The 25,135-nt window shown below is 40.6% G+C and overlaps 1 protein-coding gene across 4 annotated transcripts in view; it reads right to left on the bottom strand.

Moving 5' to 3' along the window:
• ASAP1 (ArfGAP with SH3 domain, ankyrin repeat and PH domain 1) overlaps positions 1–15,871 on the bottom strand; it is a 148,957-nt gene extending 133,086 nt beyond the window's left edge. For all 4 annotated transcript variants that reach the window (XM_018076702.2, XM_029959307.1, XM_029959306.1 and 1 more), the window contains exon 1: positions 15,781–15,871. The gene's annotated coding sequence lies outside the window, so the exon portion shown is untranslated. The remainder of the gene's footprint in view (positions 1–15,780) is intronic.
• Positions 15,872–25,135: the final 9,264 nt, after the last annotated feature.

The following is a 25,135-nucleotide window of genomic DNA, read 5'->3' as shown; positions in this document are numbered from 1 at the left end:
AATAGCTGATTCCATTAGGAAAGCATTTTTCTTGTGCCTGATTATAAATACATACAATTATATTGAATTAATTGGTACAGTCTAAGTGCTTGACTAATTCTAATGCTTAACTAATAAGTATAATGAGTTGAATCCCTATATTTTTAAACTTTTAGAACTGGTTAAGTAGTATGGAGAGACAATGGATTCTCAGTAACAGAATATAAAATTTGCCAATATATTTGGTAGTAGTCAAGAAGAAAATCTTATTCAGGGATTTTGCAGAGGAGAAGAAAATATCAGGAAATATTTTGTACACTATTTAATTACCTGCATTAGATATTGCTTAAACTCTGTGTGATTTCATGCATAAATCATTTAATGACTTAAATTGTTTTTTATTTTGGAGGTTTTGTTTTTGTTTTTTTCTTTCATAATAGAATATACAACCTGGACAGTAATAATATAAATACATATTTTGCAAATATAATGAACATTTTAGGGCAAATACTAACCAGCCAGTTTTCTAACATGCCTGAGCTGTAGTTAACCTAACTAGAAAAACTCAAATGAGCAAAAGTTAATATTGTTTCTACAGTCAGTGATATAACAATAATAGTAGTTGTGTGCCACCATGCTAAAAATCAACTCCCTTTATGTCCAAACAATAGTGTGAATCACATAAATCTGACCTTGATATACAAATGTGATCATGTAGTAATTATAGCTCTTGTGCTTTCTGTATAAACAGACTACTTCATTTGGAAGTGCTGTAGGTTAGTGCTTCATTCTGCAATTTACAGCCAATGACTGAGCAGAAAGCTTTTATATCCCAAGAAGCTTTAAAATAAAGCAGGTAAAAAAAACTTATTTCCTGCAAATGAAAAAATAAGCTGTTATTTGAACTGCTGTGAATCAAATCTTTACTCTGTCTATGTTCTGCTGAAAAGCAGGTCTTACAAATTTAAAGATTGTCTTTGAAAATGACATTTTACAATATTAAAGATATTTTCATGGGCAAAATATAGAATTTAATTACTCAGTCCATGTGATAATTGACATGTTCTTTAACAACTGTGAGTTTAACAAAAATGTCTTTGATTTTGTGCCAGAATCTGCTTGTTCTGTTTGTGTCTATGCTGGTATCATCCAAACAGGATGTGACAAACATATGTTCTTTGGCTTTGTCCTAATCCATGATTTGGATAACACTATTACAATGTGGTCTAACAAACTTCAGTGAAGCAAATCTGAGGATGTTTGTCTGTGGTCTTGATTTTAGTATGTTCCAAGCAATAGAAGCTCTGTCCTGACCTCATACATTAGCTGTATGGGTTTTCAGTGCTTCCATAAAAATACACTATCAAAATATTAGCACGCTTATAAACATGGGCTAAATCCTGAAAGAAAACAATAATGGAAAACTTATTACTGACTTGTACAAACCCAGCATAGAGCCCAGAATTGACCCTGAAGAGCTGACTGACATCCTCTTGATGATGAGTCCCTATTTATAAGGGGTTTTAAGAATGTAAATTGCTCAGTTTTTAATCTATTCAATCATTACATTGATGATTTTAGATAATTCTAGTTTCTTAATCAAAATTTTGTTTAGTGCCAAAAGTGCTACCAAAGTTTATAAGTATTACATCAGTAGTATAGGTTTTTTCCCTGGAAAATTTAAAACCTCAAAAAATATCAAGATAGCTTTCTTGAAATAAAATATATTTTACTTAATTCCATTCTGATTGGCATGAATTGCATTACTTTTCTCTGATTCTTTATAAATAGTGCCTGGAATTAGCCATTCCAGTGTTTTACACTGGATTGATGTCAGGTTATTAATCCTGAGGTCATTCCACTGAACTTTCAAATATATTGGCAAAGTATGAGATTTCTTCTATTCATCTTGAAATACCCACATGTTAGAATATGTATGGAAAATCAACTGAAAAATTCAGAACTTTGCTTGGATGGCGCTTTTAGAAATAGCAACTGAAAAGAAAAGAACCTAGTTTTAGGAGATGGTATGACTGTTAAAATGGAAATTACTTCTCCATCCTCATCTGATATGATTGTCATATGATTATGAAATAATCATGGATGGGCTGTGCAAAAGCTATAGAATAATTGCACTGGACAATTTGTGGTTTAGGAATTCATGCTGCAAAATATGATAATTCTAAAATAATTCCACAGTTTTGTACTGTATCACCACCACACGATGTGACAGCATGTTGCCATAGAGGGCCAGAAGGCCTAAGGGTGCTTGTTTGGTAGATTTCTGCAGCCTCATTCAGAAGCAAATTTTCTTTAAAACTCAGATATATGACAAAGATTTGTGTAAGTCTTTAGATTGAAGGACCCTCTAGTTTTTGAAGCCTATCTTTTGTTATTTGTGTAAGGGCTTCAGGATGATGGTGTTATGAGTTAAATCTCCTTGTATCCACTTAAGAGTGACCCTTTTTATCACTTCTGACTATATCCATCAGCTGTTTCTTGGGCTCAGGGAAGAATTTGTATTTTGTGGAGGCAGCAGCTAATCAGAGTGTCTGCTGCCCAGCTTCAGACCTCTGGAGAGCTTTCACTGATCTCATCAAGGGTATTTTTTTATATTTGATGACAAGGTTGCCATCCATAGCCCAAGGTTCTGAGCTACTTATAATCCACTTCTGAAGACTGTGAGGGGCTAATAACAAACAAAAGTACTTCCTACCTTCTCTGTACAGTGAGTTGCTGCTTAATTATTTACTCAGTACATAGTCTATAGCGAACTGCCCTGTGCATGGTATATAGATTACAGATTAATAATATACTCTGAATGCAACATCAAGCCCTCTTGTCACTGCCCCCACTTGTTCTCAATAGCCACTGATTTTGGGCTGAATTCAAGATCAACCATTTGCTGGCTGTGACTTTAGGAGAGAGTAAGTATTAAAATTAGAAACTAAACCTGGTATAGCCATATTAAAGATCAACTTGTGTCTGCACAAAAAGTCAGATGCACCTGAACTTTCCATGTGCTTCCTTCCTGCTGCGTCGGCAGCTCCCAAGCAAAGCAAACAGCATTCCTCCTGCTTCCAGCCTTCATCGATTAGTCAGGTACTAATGAGGTCATGCACTGTCCTTGTGTCTGAAGACCTCACAGAAATTAATATATTTCATATATATTTGTAAGATGGTTACATCAGACTGAAGACAAGACCGTTAAGCTCCAGTTTGTGACTTCTGCTTGTGTCCAGTCTGGTGTCTCAAGAAGAGGGCCACCCTTTGATCACAAGGATGGCACCACGGTGCCTTCTGTCAACCCCTCTTGTCTTGGTACTGCTTTGCCCTTCAAAGTGTTGTATTTTTCATGACTTCCCCTTCTGCCAAGCAGAATCAGTCTTCTACTTAGCAACAGCCCTGTGAAAATGTCATTTATTTTGGCTCAATAATACTTCTAGCCATCCTGTCCTTCAGCTGAGTGCAGAACTATCAAAGCATCTGTACAGAATTTCCCCAAATACAAGGCACATAGGAACCTCAATACAGGCATAGAAAGATGTTCCTAAGTATTCTCTTCTTTTGTGCTTTGTGTCTTTATCTACCCATATAGTGACTCATGCCCAGATCCATGAGCATGGATCATTTTCTCTTTGAAATCAATGGCCTAAAGTTGTGTAAGGGGGGGTTAGGTTGGATGCTAGAAGAAGGGTTCTTCACGCACAGGGTGGTTGGGCACTGGAACAGGCTCCCCAGGGAAGTGGTCACAGCACCAAGCCTGGCAGAGTTCAAGAAGTGTTTGGATGATACTCTCGGGCACATGGTGTGACTCTTGGGATTGTCCCAGGAAGGGCTAAGAGTTGGACTCAATGATCCTCGTGTGTCCCTTCCTACACGGGTTATTCTGTGATTCTGTGATTTCTGTCTACATAGAAAAATGAGATTAACTCAAAAGTAAGTGACAGAACAGAGCTTTAACAACTTGATCCAAACTCAGTCCCTGTAAATGGGATTCTTTAGCTTTAGTGAGCTCTCACTCAACTTTTAGTCTGTAAAAAGTGGGATGTATCTGACAAAGTATCTTTGCCTGGGCTGCTCACTCCAGGCTCCTTTTATTGTTACTGTTGATACAGTAAATACAGACAAGTGAAAATAGGGTGCAGCTCACCTCATCCTGCAGAAGTAGCTGTTTAAAACACAGGTACTAAAGTAGACGTCTACAAAGTCAGATGAATCACAGCCTAAACTTCTTCTTTCATTTTGCTGACTAAAAGAGAGAGAGTAGAGTGCTGAGCCCAGAGACAGACACCTACCCCAAGGATGCTGCATCTCCTAAGTGCATTGCAGCAGGGCCTTCTTATTTCTGCCTGAACCACACCAGAAGGTTCAGATATAAGACTGTATGGGCAGATACTAGACTGTACCTCTAATTCTACAGTCAGTAAGAGATATCAGGAGGAAGAAAACAAATTTAGAAAGAAAAAAATCCCAAAACTTTTAAGGGAAAACCCCAGGAAAAAGTCCCTATTGGTGCACTACTATGGATGCTGACATATTTTCCAGTGGCAATATAATGGGAAGTTGTACTGATCTTTAGATTTTCTTGTGTAGAAGTTGCACAAAAACCCCACAATGAAACTGTATGTTGTAATGTAAGTTTTATGTTTTTACCAACGGAATGATGCAGCTGAAAAATAACTTCTTTTTTCAGTTTCAGTTGTATCAGTTTCCTGCTCAAGTTCATGTGACAGTACCTTGTCTGCCTGTCTTGGTGACTATGAATTTATAGAGACAGAAGCAATCAGATCATATAGTTTTCAAGAAGGTAGGAAAGTATTGAGACTGAGTGTCTCCAGCCCTGGAGGTAGTTAAAAATACTGAATAACTCACACATTATTGTCTCTAAACACCACTTTTTTTTTTAATAAATCAATAATTAATAAAAAAATAATTTTACCAGTGCATTAATTAGTTAAACTAGCTAAAGCGTTGCTAATATCTCTACAAGTGACAGTGAGATGAGTATTTTGTATGTACTTGGATGTGGTTGGCTCATGTTACAGAAAGTAGAGATGTGCATGGTGGAAATCTTGAGGTTTCTTTTGACCTTCTGCAGCTGTGGAGCTGAGCTGCCTGCTCAGTGAATACTTACCAAGTGGCAGTGTTAGAAAAAGAGAGGAAAAAAAAAAAGAAAGACAACTGTTTCAAGGGGCAATTATTGAAATGAGCTGGAGAAACCTGGATGACTAAGTCCCCAGTCTCTGGAGAATTTCCTTTAAGCACTTTGATGAATTTTAAAATGATATTGCATTCTGGGTTTTAATAACGTAGTCTTACTCCTCTTTTTCTGGCTTTAGGCAACTGCTGTTAAGTCCATTTTTCACAAAAGCATAAGGAACCTGAGTTAATAAGGCAAAGTCACTAAACCCAGCAGTGCAGATCTGCCAGATGCCTGAGAGCAGGTGAGGGGCAGGTGCGTGCATTGCCTTCAGCATCACACCTACCAAGGGGGGCCTTTTGGCCTGTCAGATTGTGCATCTGTTTCACTTGCAGTTCAGCAAATTAATTAAAGAGGAAAGACTTTTGGTATCTCTAGCACAATCAGTGACAAGTTATGCAGCCTTGGTTTCCTTTCTCTGTTTTATTAATGACCTGAGCCTGGATCTTGACAAGATAAGAGACATCTCTGATTAGAAAAACCACCGGCACCAACGGGAGGTGTCAGTCCCCATCACTGGTTTACAGTTTTAGGCCGGTTTCTTCAGTGAGCAGTGATTGAAGTGCAAATGTTTTGCTGCTTAAGTTGGAGTCACAAGCAAATCTGGCACTGAAATACCAAGCCAAGGGTAGGTTTAGAGTGCCTTAGTCCCTGGGAAAATTCAAAAGCCCGAGTCAGCTGCCCATATGTCTCATTAGACAACATCTGGAAGGCTGGACACTTAAAAGTGGGTTAATGGGAGAAGACACAGTATGAAGGAGGCACCTAAACCACCTAACAGGGAACATAAGAGGTACAATTGGACTGTGAGCACAGCCTTGGGGTTGTCTGTCTCTGTAGCAGACCTGTAATCATGAATCTGCCCCGGACATGGGAACTGAAGTCAGCCCTCCGTATCTTGTAAAAATGCAATGCCCCCTGTAACACTTGAGAAGTTTGTGGCACTCTGTATTGGGGAGGCTCTGCATTCAGTTGCCTCCACCGCCTGTTGGGACCACAATTCCCAGCCAGCCAGTGCCTGTCCTTTCCCACAAGCCCCTAAGACCACTCACCAGGGCCTAGAAATTGTTAGTAGTTACAAAACATTCAAGTTAAATCTTCCTTTGTGAAAAACAAAACCAATACCATAGAGCATTGTGAATCTATCTCAGAGTTTTTTCCAGGGAACATCTGATCCAATTTAATTCAATAAGTCCCATTCCAGCCATTAATCTCCAGCCAAATTTTGTTTTTTATTTCATTGCACGTTATGATTTACTGCACAGCTCTCTGTTCATTATTAGTTAGAGAAGCAGTTGTTCAGATCCTTTTTCTCTTGATCTCCTGATCAGGAAAATACTGCGCAGATGTGAACAGAAGTAAGACTATTATTCCTCTGAGAGAACTCTTATCCACTTAAAAATAGTGTCTGTGAGGGAAGTTATGATCTTGCAAATAGCTTCTGCTTCTAAGAAAGACTACATTAACAGCACAAATGAGGCCAGCTTTCCTTACATCAGGTCTACCGTTCGCTGCAAAAACCGTGCAGTAACTGTCAAAACTAATATTGCACAAATATCCTGGGAGGAGTTAAAAATGTTGAAATCCCACATATACATCCTTCAGTACTTAGAAGAACCTGAACTGCCCAGCACATTCCAGAATAAACCTATTTCCTTTTCAGGAAACAAATATTTTGTTTGCTTCTATCATGCACAAGAAAGGACAAAGCAGAAACGTATTTTCTCATGATAACTACTGTCGAGACTGGAGGGTGTTGTCAGTGTTCACACAGATGCTGCCTAGTCACTGTAATTCTTCCTCCTCCCTTGCATTATATCTGTAGGAAACAGAGCAAAGCCCTCTGCAGTTTGCTTCTGGAGTAGGAACTGGGTGATACTGCTCCGTTCTAGTGTTTGTGACCACCACTCGTCTCCTGCTTAACCTGGTAAACTCATTTATGTTGCAGGTGGCTGGAGGTGCTAAGGAGCCAAAGCACTGACCTGTCTTTTCTGGGCATCTCAGTTTCTTTCCCATCTATGTTCACTTTCTGAAGGGAGCCCAGTGTCTTTCTGCAAGATGCAAATTGATTTGTCTTCAACAGCCTGGCCCGGCTGATGACATCTATTTAGAAAAGGCCTTGAATTATAAAAACAAATGTTCTGCAGCTCAGGATGGATTTACATTGTCCTGCACTGGGAAACTCCAGAGGAAGCGCTAAACTCTTGTCTACCAAAACCCTAATTAGTGGGCTGAAATAACTGACCTCACTCTCAAAAAGACATTGAAATAGTCTACCCAGGACTTTGTTATGAGCTAACATTCTGAATTTTAGGCAACCAGCTTTTGAAAATTACTGATTTAAGCTTTTGCCTACGATGTCCAGCTTTAGCAAAAAGGATTCTCTCCTGGTATCACTTGTCTAAGCAAAATGTTGCCACTGTACTAGCAGCCAGCACTAGTGTGCAAGCAATACTACTGTCAGGATATTATTATCCCCAGGAAATGCTTTTTTGCATTAACATGGTGGTTTAATGACCTGTTTAATGGCAAGAAGGTGTTTCTCCCAAGGAGAGAGAATTTAGGCACTCAGATAAATAACAACAGGTGTATTTCACCTAAATGTTATTGCTCCTAAAGCCACACTGGCATACCCAGGTTTGCATGAACACCAAGAAGGTTTGGGAACTCTGAAGCCCCATGTGGCCAGCCTGGAGGGGGAAACGCTTGTGAAAGTTTTTCTCCTGGGTTGTTGTGAGCACAGCACTGCACTCCTGTGGAAGTTCTCTTTTTGTCTCTCAGTAGTTGTGGCTTTTCCCTTGGGGAAGAGTTGGTTAGAGGTTTCAAGCATTGTTTTCTCCTTCTAGTAGTTTGCCTGTTTTTACAAAGTGTGTAGGAGCTCTTGAGTCCTCTGTTCCTCCACCTGTCTTGGTTGGGGGGTGTGTCAAAGTCTCAGGGGTACACATGCACACACAGCGCACAATTACTTCAATCTCACTTAGAGAGACAGGCTGTAGATATTGCAGAGTTCTCAATAACACATTATTTAAATTCCATTTAAATAGTATGAATTTCCATGATATAAGCTACTTTTTTGTCCCAGGATGTAAATCACAACACAAATAAGGTTCCCTTAAATTAAAAGGTGTTTTTCAGCACCAACATCATGGAAAAGTGTTGTCTAAGGCTCCTTGTTTTCCTTAGGGTCAGCCTAAACCTGATCTTACTGGTTGGGGTCATGTTCCCTCTTGTTCCTAATCTAATGGTGTAAATCTATGTCAGGAGTTTACTTCTAAGTCTAACTCTCATGCTCAAGTTGTAGCTCTTGGAGGGCTTTGCTTAGGATACTGCTGATGTGACTCACAGGACATGAGCCTATTGCATACCCCAAACTTGAGAAGATGGTTAGAGCTTAGAGGTTAGTCTGTTTGGGAAACCTTAAAATGGGCAGAATTAGTGCTAGAAATGATCCTTGGGGGAAGGATGTTTCTGGCTGAAGAGGAGCCTTACAACCAGGCTGTTCTCTGTGCTCAAAGGCAATGGAAGGGACGAAGCGTAGGAGTTTGTGATATACCCTGTGCAGACATGTATATACCACCCTATGGGGGAAACACCATAATTACTGTTCTGAGCTTCCAAGGAACTCTGTGAAGAAAAACATAAATCTCAGCCATCTAGAGATTTCTGTAATTCAGACCAGATGTCAGGTAGGCTGTTGTATGGCTCCAGCACATGACTTACAGTCACCTTTTTATCCTTGTTCCTGTGCTACTGACGCCCTTTAAGTCTAATATTCTCAAAAGTAAGGAAATATGTTTCCACCGAACCAAATCCCATTTGTCTAGGTAGTGAGAACAAATGCCAGTTGTAGATCATCTTGGATAGTCAATTTTAACCTCATCCTGGTCAATAGCGCAATATGATAGCTCCTTCTCAACCCCAAATTCATAAACACAGGAAATAAAAATTACGAGGTTTAAATAACCTGTGAGATCTAGGATTCTGGCTAAGACCTATCTTACCATTGATTAAATCTGGAATCAGATTGTGACATAAATTTAGGACAAATGTAACATTGGAATTATACCCTGCTGGTTGATAATAATTCAAAAGCTCTACACTTAATGTAGAATTATGGTACCTGTTAGTGTTAAATACCTTAATTATTTTAAAATATCTTCAGAAATTATTCTACCAAGGTAGAGGTCCTCTTTGTTCATGAGTATAGACAACTACTCAATTGTAGGAATTTCTGATCCTGACAAGCTTTGCTAAGTACTTGGCTACTAATTACGAACAGGAATAAAAGGACACCTGCTGAAATAATTATTAAAGGATGTGCAACTACAGCCTGCCTCTTATCAGATGGATGGAGCAAGTATCCTACATGAGCAGAGAATGCAATCTTACACATTTTATGACAAATATGCCATTATGTAAATGATTACATCAGTAAGCATATTAATTTGTGTGACTACTGAACTGCTTGAATTTTAATGCATAAGGAAAGTAGCAATATAGTTCCATGCTAAATTAGATACAGTAAGTGTTAGATTTCCATGGTGCTGGCATAATCTTATTCACTGACAAATAAAACTGAAATATTTCCACAAAATTCAGTTTGTAACACTACTATAAATCAGCTAGGAAACTAGGATTGTACCCTCACTGTCAGTAATGATTTAATACCCGTAAATTCAGGACAAAATTCCTTCCATTAATTTGCTTACCCATCTTTGTCTACCAATCTTGTGTACCCATAAAAGCCTTCTTTTAAATTGATACTTAAAATGTCTATTAGCTTGAGTAGGAAAAAGCTTACAAATCCATGTTGCTAATATCTGCAGGACAAGCACATCCTAAGTATGAGCTCTGGCTCAGAAAATCCTCTAGATGAGATCCTGGAAAGCCAGGGCCATAATCTGGGGATATATCTCTACATGTTCTTCCTGTTCGATTGTTGTATCCTACATGTGTCAGCCACTACTGGAGACAGGATCCTGAAGCGTTGGCTCAGGTGGTTTTATGTTCCTATATAGAATCATAGCACTATGCTAAGGGCTCGGTGTTATGCTGAATCTAGATACCATAAGGCTCGTCCTAGCACCTGAAATGTCCTGCTGTCTCTCTGTCTGACAGTTCTAGCCAGGACAAAATTGCTTTCTAGGCATTTGGCCAACTGCTATAAAAAGGGCATACAGCTGTGCCAGCCGTGGCAGGACACATCTCCTTCCTCTCCTTTCCACCGTAGTTTTCAGGAGCACATCAACCATGTGCTCTGCATTTCCCAAGTACCTGCTCCCTTTTGGCTCCTGCAGAGATGAACAAAAAGTAAGTGGGAGCCAGCCACGCTGCTCCTGCTGCTGGTCTAGGTGGTGCCTGCAGTGATTTACCTGTGGTTACATCATAATTCCATGCTAGAAGGTGGCAATCCCAGGGGTGTCGTTCAGCCACGAACTAAAAGTTGATTTCTTTTTTCCCCACACTGGAGAACAGATATGAGGGATGCATGGAGTTGCAGGTCCTTCCAGGACCCTGGGGCACAGCTAGATTTCTAACTGCAATCCCAGCCCATCTTATCCCTGTCTCACAAGGCTACAGCTTCAGTCACTGTAACCAGGAGAGAGGATTTGGCAAGGCCTTATTTGCTTTTTCTCCAAATAAGGTTGAGTTTTCAACCCTAAGGCCATACTCCAAAAGTCATTTACTCTCCTAGATCAGGGACCATTCTGGTGATTGTACAGATGTGGTATTTTTACCTACTAAATTATAAGTGAGGTTTGCAGCTGGGTGAAGAAGATTGGTTTCCCTCTTTTGTTTGTGCAATGATCACTTTGGATTATGTCCATGTGTAACTAAGGCTTTCCTAATCATGGACTGAGGATGCACTGGATCAAATGACAATTAAAAGCCCATGACCTTAGAGAGTCACAAACCACTTGCAGAATGTCTCATGGACAGCTTCTCCCATGGGGAAATGTTGCAATCTTCAGTTTTATATCTTCTTTAAGCCCAAAATGCTTTAAAACTGGATGTTAGCATTAGCTCCACAGTTCTGGGATAATGTGGCATCGTGCAGGTGCTGGAATCTTTACCTACACAAGCACAACTGCTCATCTTGATCCCACATCTCTCTCTAGTCTTTCCTCCCTGTCCGACAAATTCAGGTTTGAGGGATGAAGGAGCTCTAATGAGGCATTTTACCACCCCCAAACACGGTTGTTCCTTGCCCTCCCTTCCAGAGCCTGGCTCTCCAACACACACCACCCACCTCTCACTCCTTCCCCCAGGGATCACACAGCAGTCTCAGGCACGCTCAGCTTCACAGCAAAACTTCTCCAATTTGTTTGTTATTTTTCCTCTGGCTTTATTTATGAAAGTGGTGTGACAGAACACTCTCCCTCTTTTTGCCACCTCTTTTCCCTCTGTTTTGTTTCCCGTCAGGCATTTCACCCTGGCACACCAAGTAAAGACGCGAAAGAGGAGTTGGGAACATCTGGCCCTGGCTGCAGAGCATTGTCAAGAAGTTCTTAGACTTAAAATCAGCTTTTTCCCCCTCTTCGCGGGACCTTGCTGTGGGATGTTCAAGGCTTCCTGCCGCAGCCCCCAGGGTGGCCAGCAGCCCCCAGCCGGGGTTCCACTCTCTCCAACACAATTACAGCCTGCAAATGTTTAAAGGCAGTTTCTTTTGATTTAGCCACATGCTTCAAATTGTTATGTGGTTAACCACTGAGAACAAACCCCCACACAAATACCTACGTATCAACTCGCTTGAGCCAGGGTGGTAGTGTCGGGGGAGGAAGGGGAGAGGGGAGGCTTCCTCATTTTGCTTTTGATGAGAAGAAAATAGTTTTCTTTTGGCTTTCCCAAACTGCCAGCAGCTGCTGCATCATGGTGTGTGCTGGTTGATGCCCATTTGCACTTTTGTTTGCTGATGAAAGGAGTCTTGTTCGGCAGCCATGGCCATGTACCCCAACGGGCCACGTCCTGTGCTAGTGTAAATCAGCTTGTCTGGTGAATAGGAACTGAAAATGCAACCTTCTCTCTGTGTGTGATGTGCAAGAGCCTAGCTGGGGGAAGACTTCTGCACTTTGACATTGCCCTATCCCATGTCCCTTAACTCTTATAAAAACTGAATACTTTTCTGCTGACTCACAGAGACAGATGGATTTTGTTAACTCCAGTCAAGATAGAGGAGGATACACTAAAAACATCACTTGGCAGGGCTGAATGCAGTGTTGGGGTTCAGGGGGACTGAGCAAGGAGTTTCACATCTCGCTCTCTTCAGCATGGATGGAGCTTGGTTTGTGGGTGCCACATGGGAGGAGCAATGTGTGGTCTAGGCAGAGTCCTGCTGCTAATCAGTCTCTGAAATAATGGCCCACATAGTTGTTTCCCTCCCTCTCCTTGTGCCCTCTCCCTGGAGCACTGCAACTCCCCAAAGCCCAAGAGAAAGACTTGGAGCCAACAGCAATGAAAAAAGAAACACCCCAAAACAAACACAGAACTCAAATCCCCTCAGTAATTCCATTGCCTCTACTTAAATCTTCTTAAATTACAGAGGGTTTTAGTGAAGTAAATTAACTTCCCTTTGCTTGCATTTCCTTGCCTTTTTGAGGACTATGATGCTGAAGAGCAAATTGTCTTACAAACGGAATCCAACATGGGGACAGTTGCCAAACACGACTGGCAGAGCTGTTCATGTAGCGGTCCTGAGAGTGGACCCAAGTGGAAATAGAGATAATTATTTTGCCATGGGCCAACTTTGAGATCCATCTTAATTTTATTTTCGTTTATAAAATGGCAGATTAAAGACAATACAAGGTGGCTAAGAGATTCTTGAGGTAAAAGCTGCAATCTAAATGTGATCTGCTTTCTCAGGTATGAAACAAAATTGAATCCTTTGCTTTTTGTGGAAAACTGCATAAAAAGATGGGGTTAAAAGCTTTGGATGTGGGGAACATTTTTGGGGAAAGTGGTTTAGTTCCTCTGGTCCATTCATCATCTCAGCAATGAAACATCACTGTGTGTATGAAGTTAGCTCTGCAGGACTCTGTACCTGTCAAAATTGTTTATACATACTTGCCAACAACAGCAAGAAAGTCAGGAATACTGGCAGCTGTGATGGTGAGTGAGTTGGACACGTGGAGTGAGGGCATATGAGCTGAACCTCCTCACTGATGCAGAAAAAGAAAATGAGTGAGGGAAGGAACATTAAAGCATGAAGAGTCTAATCTTACAGAGTTTAATGATTGTGGTGGGTTACAAAAAAAAAAAAGACCTTTTGCAGAATTTTTTCATGGGCAACTGAGTAGGTAGGTCTTGGTGACCAGTTAGTCCTCATGCTGCTGAAGGTTCAGCAGAAGCACCTACTGGGGGATATTGTTACATTAACATTATTGGCTGTGGGTAGCTGATTGGTAATATAGCACTTAGATAATTAAAAACTAATATGATAATCACTTATTAAGGAATTATTAAGGAACTACTTAGTGCTTGGTATAGTTTTGTGAAAAGACAAAAAATTCTCAGTCTAAATCAAACAGAAACTTAATCCTATGTGAAGGCTATCAGGGGAAAAGAAAAAAGAGAGGGGGGAGGGCAGAGAATTCAGGTTTATAAAAAGAAACACGTACACAATGAGCTGAAGGTTGTGCTTCTGCACTTCCTGCTCTGGGTGTGAGCAGAAGAGGAAATACCAAAATACCACCAGAAAAGCTATTCCCACAGCATTCCCAACCTGGCTGAGACCAGAAAAGTTCTGACAGCCCTGCAGAAAAGGGGTAAAACCCCACAACCAAACCAGTCCCAAGCATCTTGCTCATCAGAAAGCCAACAAAATTTCCAAAGATGGGAAATTTGGGTAGACCTAGATGAGTCTTTATATTTCCACTGAGTCCTCATCCGTACTCTGTATTTTCTGCATTTCATGGATCATTGGTGACATTTGACTCTTCTTTCAGCTTTGAGAGGGGCACATTTCTGCTACAGCCAATTTGGTTGCATCACAGACGACCAAATTGCATGTTAGCCACAAGGCAGGTCCAGTCTAACTCAGTGAGGCACTCCTTGGCCCTCCTTTCATTTATGACAGTCAATCCATTACAGTGAAAGTACAACCTACATACACAGGAAGAACTGACTTTTCAATGCATAAAATGCCATCAGTTTCAGTGTTGCCTCGTGTTAATGATTAAAATGAATTCCTGAAGGCTCCCAGGCAGACAAGACATGAGTTTGGTCTGGCTGGTCTTGTAAACTTTCCTCTGATAGCAAAGTAAACCTTGAAGATGAGCAGCAGGATCACATTCAAAGGGTTGTATGGAAAGCCGGCACATCAGGCAATTAGTTTAAAACTTCAGATCTGGAAACTTTGCAAAGAATTTGGAAAATGGCTCTTTCCCTTTATTGGTATATAAAAAAAGGAAAGTATTCTGTCCTACTAAACCCCCAAAATTTAAATATTAAAGTCTCTTGTTTGATATGCATTATTATACACTAGAATTCAGGACTTACGAAATAGTCTAAGGAAAATCAGAGCTAAAGTAAAATTACTATAGAAAGCTGGGTTTCCTATAGATGTTTCCTCACACATCTAACCAAGGTCTGAATCAAACTTTTCCCTTACAATTACAGAATCAAATCCCTGGACTGGCTCCAATGAGCAGCTCAGGAATGTTCAGCACAACCAGAGCCTCTAGCTATGGGACAGAACAAAAGTTACAACAGTGATGATGCTTTATCTTCCACATCTTACTCCAGCAACACTTCCATGGGTGCCAACAATGAAATCTGCTTGAAAGAGGCCTGAAAAGAAGACTTTTTCTTTTCAAATTCTGAGTCAGTGATTTAGAGACTGATCAACTCATTGCATTTGTGACTGTGGTTAACAGAAACCACCTAAGGCTGATAATGCCATCATGAACTCTCACATCCAAAAATTAAGCTAAAACCTTATCTAAGCCAAGCCCCATGTCTGAATGCAGCTTTCCAGTTCATTCAGAGCAGCATAGCACTCAGCATTTTCCCTCCAACAACAGAAAGCCCCTTCCTGGCCTCCCAGAATGTTGCTGCATGAGAATACAGTTGTCACTCCTACTGCAAACTTATTTAAGAGACAATAGGACAAATAGTTGGCACATAGTTTCTTCTTAAAAAGTAAATCTAGATCAACAATAAAACATAAAAGGCCAAGGAAACATGCAAAGACACTCAGAAAATGCTCATTTTACTTTGCAGATTAATTTTTGCTGAGAGTGAGACATTGCAATTTACAAAGTGGGCCCTATTCTGCAATTCCTTTCTTACACGAGCTCATTTTAAAGCCACTGAGGTTGTTTATGGGAGTAAAAGTTACTTACATGAGTAAGGACTCGCAGAGTCTGGCCTTACGCATTTTGCTACCTAGGCATTATCTGGGATGTAGAGCAGCGTGTATTTTTAGGAACTAAAAATGGACTTCGGTTGTTTCTTTTGGAAAAAGTTCTGACTTCAGCTTTCACCCATCTGCTTTTTGCAGTTTGCTCCGCAGCCACATTGAATGGACGGGCTCAGCCTTTGTCCCTGTCTCTGTGCTGCTCGTTACCAGCCACGCTCAGCCCCGACGCGCTGTAACTCACCAGGACGTGTGCAGTCTGAATTCCCATTCCAGATTTGCTCCTCAAGCCTAAAGCCATTATTCCATCTCAGATTAAAACGTGTCTTCCCATGGGCAGCTGAAAAAGAGCATGTTTCTTCAGCTTTTCTTGCCACAAAATGATAAAATAAACTGAAATAAAATAATAATAATAGAAAGGAAATCCAATCTACGGCAATCCTCAGAGTTCTGGAGTCTAAGAATGTTGATCTGCATCCATAAATGTCCTGACCGGTGAGTAGACACAGGCACTACAACTGGAAAGAGAGCAGGAAGGAAACCTACCATGTGAGCAAAGTTAAAAAAAAAAGGGGGGGGGGAGAAAAAAAAAAGAGAGAGAGAAAAAAAGATCTGCTCAGTGGACAGCACTTGGGCTGATAGCAGGGATTTCAGGAAATCCAAACACTCAGACAGGAAATCTGAACACTGGATAAACATGCCATAATCTCCACAGATAGAGTTTACGTGCTGCGTCCCCCGTTAACCCATTGCCTGCCCGTGGCTGAGCCTGAAATCAGATCTGCGATGTGAGACGCCTGGAAACACAAGCTGCCCGGGGGGCTCCAAAGCCTGAGTGCTCCGAAGTCTGAGCAGCAGCCCTGCGATCAACCCTGCCCTCTCCTTCTCTCAGCGCTCTGGTGAGGATTTTTTTCTCCCTTGATTTCTACACAGTGATGTGTTAGTTAAAAAGTGAATGATTTTCCTCATCTGAGAAGGAGATGCACCCTGGGCCCTGAAACAGCAGGGCAACCTGCCTGAATTCCTGTGTGCCACTGACTGTGGCTACCTGGTAATCCCGAATTAGTTTTACTTGTTTTTTTTTCCACCTCTCTTTTGCTGTAACACAAGATTTGTATGGCTGGCTGCGATGGTTTACTCCAGGGATGATGCAGTGGAGACACATGCACACCCCCATAACCTCCTTAGAAATTATAGGGGGAGACTACTTTAAGTAACAGGGGGAGTTTGGAAACTCCCTTTATGCCATTTTGTCAAGGAATTTGGTTCCATGGCAGAGGGGATGGAACTAAAGAGATCTTTAAGGCCTCTTCCAACCCAAACCATTGTATGATTCTATGAACTGAGGAACGAACTCTTCAGTTCCTGGTAAAATTAAGATGAAGCCTGTTTGGTTGGTTGTTTTCAGAATATAGACTTTACTCTTTGTGCCTTGTGTCTTAATTTATTTCTTTTATATGGTGTAACTTGGTTACAATATTAATGTAAAGCTCTTAGCTAGTTACAAAAGCAAGTAGAAGCAATAATATTTCATAGAGCTGACCCTTTGCTCCCACAGATGTAATTAATAAAGTGAAGTTTACATGAGAGTTGCCAAATTTAAATTCATAGGATTATGAGCACTCATACACACACAATTAAGCCTTGCATATTTGCAGGATGGGGAGAGACTTCACTGTCCTTTCTGTAGGAAGACAGTTGCAGGCTTCTCTGCTTTTTAGAGTTTACAGACTCCTAAGGAAAGGGCCCACTTCCAAAAATGTTTCTTCTCCCTGAAAATTGACTTTTTGGGACAGTTCTGCCTAAAGCAAGTTGAAAAGAAAACATCTTCAGATTTTCTGGTTCTTCTAGAATTTCACATAAATAAATAAATAAATAAAATTAGTACCATGAATTTCACTTTGCAATTTGCTGGTGGACATAATTAGACACAGAGATAATATCCACCAACTGGTGCCCTCACTTAAGACATTGGCAATTAGCTCATCTGAAATAGCCTTAGTGTAAGTCCCACATGCAATATTAACCTGTATCATTATATTATATTAAGGTCCCTGCTAGGAACAAAATAGGAGCACTATAGGAAAAGGCTTCCTTCAGCACCTTCTACTACCTACAGGGTGTTTCTGTTTATAATGTCATGGACAGAAGCTCTGGCAAACCAACACTGGTTACAGCATTCCCTGGAAGGGGCCAGGCTTGGACCTTATACCTAGTCTGTGGAGTTAGGCTGTGATGGCCAGGCAACACTGCAGGGAGCCTGGCAGCAGAACTGGGGTGGAAAATGGGGATTTGGGGGCATCCCTGCCTCAGGAACTCTCCTCTGATCTCCAGCCTAATTCTGACTCAGGAAATACCTTTCAGGTTGGGCCCTCATGTTCCCAGTCATTCTCCTGCTACTTCTTAGGAAGCATGAGACTGGTGATGGAGGTTGGTTCCTGTGAGCGTGGTTGGAACTCTGGCAGCTGCATCTGTGCAAAGAGCTGGTAGAACAAATGCTTGACTTAAGAGGCATGAAGTCATCTGCCTGGCCTAGCACATGCTTCATGAAACAAGGACCAAATGGTTGCTTGGTAATGTCAAGAGGGAACTGGTGGAAAAACAGGGAAAAATTAAAACATGTCAGGATTGAACTTTTTTTTTTCTTGTTCCATGTGCTCTGCCAGTGAGCTATTTCAGTTATTCACTTTTTTCCATAGAAGTTCTTCTGTTGTCACGGTATTTTTTACCTTTCCTTTTCTTGTATTTTTCCCTTAGTACCATTCTTTCCAGTAGCAAAAGGAAAGCAAAAATAAAGAAAGGGGATAAAATGCAGCCTTTGCTTTTCAGTGTAACTGGGGGTGGTGGGGGGGAAGAGAAAAAAAACATAACCCTTCAAAATATGCATTTTGGGAAAAAAAAAGCATTTTAAGGTTGAGAGACTTTTCATTTGAAAACATTCAAGCAGCTCTAGAAAAAAAAGGGAGCTGGGGGAAGTGGGATATAATTTATTACCACTAACATCTGCTGTAAATCAGTTAGAGGTAGGCAAACATTCCCTACCAGGGCACAGTTAGGTCAAGGTGAGAGGGGATAAAGCAATAATTAAAAAGACCAGCGTCCCCCAGGCACCTTCAATAGGCTGTAAGCAGAAGAGCAAGTGCTTGCTGTAAAACTGTTTTGTTTGTCTAGAAAAATTTCAAAGGGGGTAAAAATAATAACTGGTATATTCAATGGAAAACTATCAGTTTATAAAATGTCTCCAACAGCTTCCATGCAGAACCACAAAAAGTATTATATTTTTCCATTTTTCTAGTTAAAAAATAAGTTGAAAAAAAGGTTGTGCTTATTGAGAGAAGTTTCATTTGATGAGAAATTTCTGCTGAAAAACTCTACAGAAAGTTGTTATTGTCAGTCTTGCTAAAAGGGAGAACAGGAACAGCATGGTGGGCAAAATAATGAAGCTGACAATAATAAACCATACAGAAACATTTCAGCAGAAACAAAGTAGAGAGAAGACTTCAAACTCAGGCCAGCAGAGTTATGGAAGCTAAAAAGCGAATAAAGAGTCTTGAAAGGGCACAGCAGCTGCAAAAAATCCCCCATCACCTGAGGGAAAAAAAAAAAAAAAAAGCCAGTGGCCTTACTCAGTACAGATGTCAAGATACTTGCTTTTAAATTGAAAAAAACCCCTCTACCACATCCACCCTTCATGTATCCGCAGTATCTGAGCTTTCTGATCACTTGCTATATAACCCCAGGATGTAGCTTTGTGTATTCTTATAGCTGATAATGAAATTCTCCCTTCTTCCACGAAGAACTCTACAGCTACGAAATTAAGACAAATCCTTTAATTAAAGATTAAAAGGCTTTATCTATGTATGTGAAAGATAAAGCACATGAAATCATTATTGAGATTGTGAACAAAATTCTTGAGAAAGTTATCATTAACCTATGAGGCCCCAAGCTCTGTTATTTTTCATGTTTCAATGACAAACCTTATCATTATAATAGTCAGGATTTTTTTTTTCCAGTATAGATTTGAAATAAAGATCACTTCTTTAATTTTCACGGCCCTACTTACTGGATTTGAGAAGACTTCAACAGAATAATAAAAATATTTGGAGACAGAAATCGCAGATCCCAGTTTTGTCATTCTCCACCCTTCAGTCACCCAAAGGTTTTACATTCTTGAAAAAAATGACTTAATATATTCACATGAAACTAATTTACTTTCCATTTAGAGCATGGCCTGCCCTGTGCACTCAGCCATTCCAGACCTCTCTCTCAGTAGCTACCAGAAACTGGATGCCAGAGAAACACTGTGGCACGCTAAACAAAGTTCCCCAATCACACTGTGACTCTATCTGGATTTACAACAACATATGCTAAGACTTAGCAAACATTAGAGAAAATGAATAGAAAACACTATCCAAAAGGATTTCATAAACACTGACACATCTTACCATAAACTATAAACACTATTTTTCTTGCAAAACTTCTGTAATTAACTGGTTTAGAGAATTCTTGCTGCGCTACAAAACATATCTCTTTGTGCACTGGCTTTCAATTTTAACATTTGCTTGGAAATCCCTGCCACTTTTATTACTAGTCCGCTCCTTCCTAAATGAGCAGGCAAGAAGGTTTACTTTTGAGATCAGCATCCCTGCTGGCAATGTTGCACTAGGAAAAGCACCAAGCCCCCTCCCTCCTACAACAAGCCATGTGCTCTTACATTACCCAAGAAACATTGCCACTTTCCCCACTGTTCATTCACTGAGATACAGCAGAAACTGTGTTCTAACAGGTTTAACGACATGTTTGTGCATTTATTAAGTAAATAGCACCTCTTGACGTTCTGAAAAGGTCTGGGCATTAGAAACTACCTTGGCAAGAAGCACTTGACCCTTGGTGGTAGCTACAGGCTGCATCAGTGCACAGGAGGCTGTGCATGTTTCATTTCTAATTGTTTTTAAAGTTTTCCTTTTTTAAAATAGGAAAAAACCCAAAACATTAAAGTATTTCCTTTTTTTACCTCTCCTTTTCATTCATTGTTCCTTGTTGCAATGGCAAAAAAAGGGGAATATTTTCATAGACCTCTTTTTCTCCTCTATTCTTTTTTACCAATGTGGCATGTGAAAAGAGGAAACCGAAGACATGTCCAAACAATTATTTTTGAATGAGCTCTGCTCAAAAAATGATGTATAGAAATATACAGTTAAGGGTACTAAAGAAGACAAATGCTACCTAAAGATGTCCCTATGGTGTGAGCATAGCTGCTGGCTTCATCATTTGCCAGAGATATATGGAGACTCCAGATAACATTGAGAGACTACTCTAAGTTGAGTTATGCACCATAGACCCAGGTAGCAACAAAATGCTGTTGTGTAGGGAAATCTCAGTTTCTGAGTCTCTCTGCATCATTCTCTATAGGTTCCCAGGCCATCAGTTGTGCTGAAAGGGCTGAGTTGGAAGGACACCTTGCACATGTTATGAGCATCTCACCAGGCTCATTCTTCCTTTGTCACTAAAGTTTTCCCCAATTTCCTTTATAAAAATAATTGAAAAAGATGCCTCCTCAATTTGTTGTCATTGGTTTGTTGCAGAAAAGTTGAATGACAAACAGAACTCATGAATTCCAGAGATTTATAAACACTATGACAAACCTCAGTTGATCACCAGATCAGTTTAGCTATTATGGGATTTTTTAGAAAAGAAAAGCTTCTCATGATCTGAGTCTTTGGAAGTCATGCGAGCAATTATTTTAAGCATTTTTATAAATTAACACTAAATGTATACATAAAAATTAGTGCTACATTTCTTGTCAATCCCTTATCACAAGGAGCTGAGCATTTAAAAGTATGGATGGATGCCATGAGACTTATCATAGACATGTGAGAGTCAACACTGTTATAAATACTGCAAACTTCATATGCTTATATCTGTATATCTGTATACAGCAGAGGCTGTGTACAAGCATTATTAGGCTAGGGAGCTTTAGAGGGGTCCATAAAATGAAAGGCCACTGGGAAAAAGATGTTATTTCTAATTCTGTTGACAGCTTTTGGAAATAGGTGATGGCCATCATGGCAACATGTCTATAAAGAGGAAGATAAACTCAAATCAAAATTTTTCCCCCGACTGTAATTCACTAGGCCATTTGATTTATATGCAAATGCATATGTGTGTGTTGTCAAAATCCAAACCTTCAAATGCTGATGAGGAAACAGGACTGAGAAACAAAGTAGAATGGTAAAATATAAGCCTGCTCTGTTGTGGCCCTGAAGTATTCAGATGAACAGGGGATTGTCCAAGCAGAAGGTTGGGACTGCTGCAGAAAGATGTGACATTTTGCAGGGTGAAACTAGGACAGCGTGGGTAGTGGGGTTGCCTCTGCTAGATCCAGTGAGCCAGAAAGTGCTGTATCCTGTGCTCAGAAGACCTGCAGTGCCTGTCCTCCACTACTGTCCCTCAGTGTGCCTGGGACCATCATCAGAAAGGTTCTTGGGGAGAAGTAGTGATTAGAGGAGACTCATTGTTGTCACAGAGAGACTGCAGCACTTCCCTAAAAGAGGAATGTGCTCTGCAGATGTCTCATTTCCATATTTCTCTTCATCACATCACTGTTCTGGCTGCTTACACTCTGGCTTTAGGCTGCTCCTTGGGAGAGGTTCCTTCAGTTCTTCTGTGGGAGGTGGTGTCTGCCTTCATCCCACTCTCACTTGCTGTGAGTCCCTCTGTGAGTGTTCACCAGTGGAAGCACTCGTCCTGGCTCAGCCAGGATCCCTCATTTGTGCTTTGCCACATTATCACTGGAGGTTTCAAACAGAGCATTACACTGATCACACATCTGTTTCAGGGCTACACAGTACGTCCATGGAGGAAGATCATGCAACAGCAAATATGAATTAATCCCCTTTCTGAGTGACTTTTCTTGGGTTAAACATCTTGCTTGCCTACCTTTAAATTGCTGCATGCACTGCCTCACTAGGTTTGTACTTCAGAAGGAGGTACCCATATGTCCTGATGCTCAGCAGTGTTCATGTGGTCCTTCTCATAAAATGAGGGATCGTGACTTTTTCTCACATGGAGGTCAGATGAGTGACCTCCTGTTCAATCTTTGGTTACTCAGTGACTAAAGACCAGGGGTTTATAACCTATTCCAGACACCTTAACACCTGACCAGCCTTTCTGCTGCCTGGGGCCCAAACCACCCTCTGCCCCAGTGGCTTGCCCCTTCTGATCCCTCTCCAGTCCTAGGAAGAAAATCGAGTTGTTAATGAAGATTCATTAAGCGGATTCATGGATAATTCTGAGTTCAAGCTTTTGTGCTGGCCTTGGTCAACTCACCCAAACTTCATTTAAACTGACAAATCCCAGGGCACTTTCAAACTGCTCTCTAGTTGTATTTTGGTTTAATCCCAACCTAGAGCAGGATGCAGGGATGTGCACCAACCCTACTCCAAGTCATACACTGCCCCACAGCCTGACTCTCTCTGGCTACACCTCTTACCTTGATGAAGTATGCCTCAGATTGGGGTCCATTTTCATGTCAGATCCTTCTTAAATGGTGGGTTCCAGAAATGCACACAGAAAAGTCAAATGCAAGCTTTAGTCCTAAGCCAGTACAAACATCTATCTGCTTAAATTCTCCATGTAAAAATTGTCATAATCACAGTTTATGACCTTACAACACAGTACTTGGATACAGGTTGCTCAGATGCTTCAGGGATAGCATTTGTAAGGCCTAAACATGAATTCTAAGGATGGGATAAAGTCTAATATTTCTACCATTATGGCTCTAGTGGTCAAATTAGATTCTTCACTGTATAAGAAACTAGAGAATATGTCCTATAAGGCAGACTGGATGACATCAGTTTTCCCTCTCTTGCTTCAACAGTTCATGTGCATTCAGTATGAAAGCTTGGTTTTCTCTCATAAAAAGTACAAGAAGTTTAGAAGAAAATAACGTTCTTGTCTGGGGGAGCTCCAAATCAAATGATTTCTAAAATAAGACTGAAATCAAGAGCCCCTGCTGTTAGCTGTGTGAAAAAGGAGAGGAATATTAACTTCTGTGGGAGGAGGAGCTGTACCTTAAAAAAAAAGTCGCTATTGAACGCAAAGCTGGTATGGAAAGCTCGGATAATTGGAAACACATGTTCCTGGCTGCAGGCGTACAGCACATAAACTGCAGAAGAAAAATAATAATAGAAAAGATACAGAATATTTAAAAATACAGCAAGAGAAGTCAATATTTTACAACTTGTTAACAGTGACTATACGTGAAATATTGTTTCATTTTGCCATTAACCTTGAAATCACAAATATATCTGTAGACTTTCTGTTGTACATCAACTTTAAAATAAAATAGAGAACTCAGGCATGTTGGATGATAGTATTACATAAGGAGAATATTTTAGTAAACTATCTGAACAAAGATGACTCATAATGATACAGATGAATATTTTATTTTAAACACAAAATGTTGTGAATTACTTAGCACCTAAAAATAACACGCCCCCTCTTAACTTTCAATGAACTGTGTTGACGTTGCAGGAGTTTCTAACTCTTTCAGCACAGCAAATCATCCATCTTTTGTAGTCTGTTAACAAAAATATCTCTTTTCAGGCCAAAGCTTCAAAACTAAAGCACACATAAACCCCCTCACACCCACACTCCCTTCGGTTTGCAGCTTTTCATTCTGCCTCTCTCCCTTCTTGGGTAGTAAAAGCCACAGGAGGAAGGAAAGGCTGTGAAAACATGCACAGAAAAATTAAAAGTCAATGTATACTGTAAAATATACCATAACCATACTGTAAGGGAGTGTAGATCAGTCACGTAAAGCTGTGTGGGTAGAGCTGCAGCAAAGCTGCGTCTTCCTCATCTCTGGCCACTGTTTCTTCCCATCTCTGTTGGATATATGAATACGTGTTTCTCACTCCTTGATTCATCCCTGATTTTTCCTCCTTCTCTTCTTAGCAGGGGTAAGCTTTGCAGTTCTCAAATGTTTCTGCACTGATCCATTTGCAGTCTAGATCACAGAATCACAGAATCACAGAATCACAGAATCACAAAATGTGCCGAGTTGGAAGAGACCCACAAGGATGGATCATTGAGTCCAACTTCTGGCCCTGCACAGGACCATCCTCAAGAGTCACACCATGTGCCTGAGAGTATTGTCCAAACGCCTCTTGAACTCCATCAGGCTTGGTGCTGTGACCACTTCCCTGGGGAGCCTGTTCCAGTGCCCAGCCACAGTCTGGGTGAAGAATTTCTTTCTAATACCCAGCCTAAACCTCCCCTGACACAACTCCAGGCCATTCCCTCGGGTCCTGTCATTGGTCACCACAGAGAAGGGATCAGTGCCTGCTCCTCCTCTTCCCCTCATGAGGAAGTTGTAACTGCAATGAGGTCTCGCCTCAGTCTCCTCTTCTCCAGCTGAACAGATCAAGTGACCTCAGCTGCTCCTCATATGGCTTCCCCTCGAGGCCCTTCACCATCTTTGTTGCCCTCTCTTGGATGCTCTCTAATAGTTTGATCTCTTTCTTATATTACAGTGATCAAAACTGCACACAATATTCAAGGTGAGGCTGTACCAGTGCAGAGCAGAGTGGTACAAT

The sequence above is a fragment of the Manacus vitellinus genome, unplaced genomic scaffold (assembly GCF_001715985.3).
Source record: "Manacus vitellinus isolate BGI_N305 unplaced genomic scaffold, ASM171598v3 scaffold_1_pilon, whole genome shotgun sequence".
Taxonomy (NCBI): Eukaryota; Metazoa; Chordata; class Aves; order Passeriformes; family Pipridae; genus Manacus; species Manacus vitellinus.
Note: the sequence above shows the minus strand (reverse complement) of the source record. Positions and strands in the feature narration are given on the sequence as shown.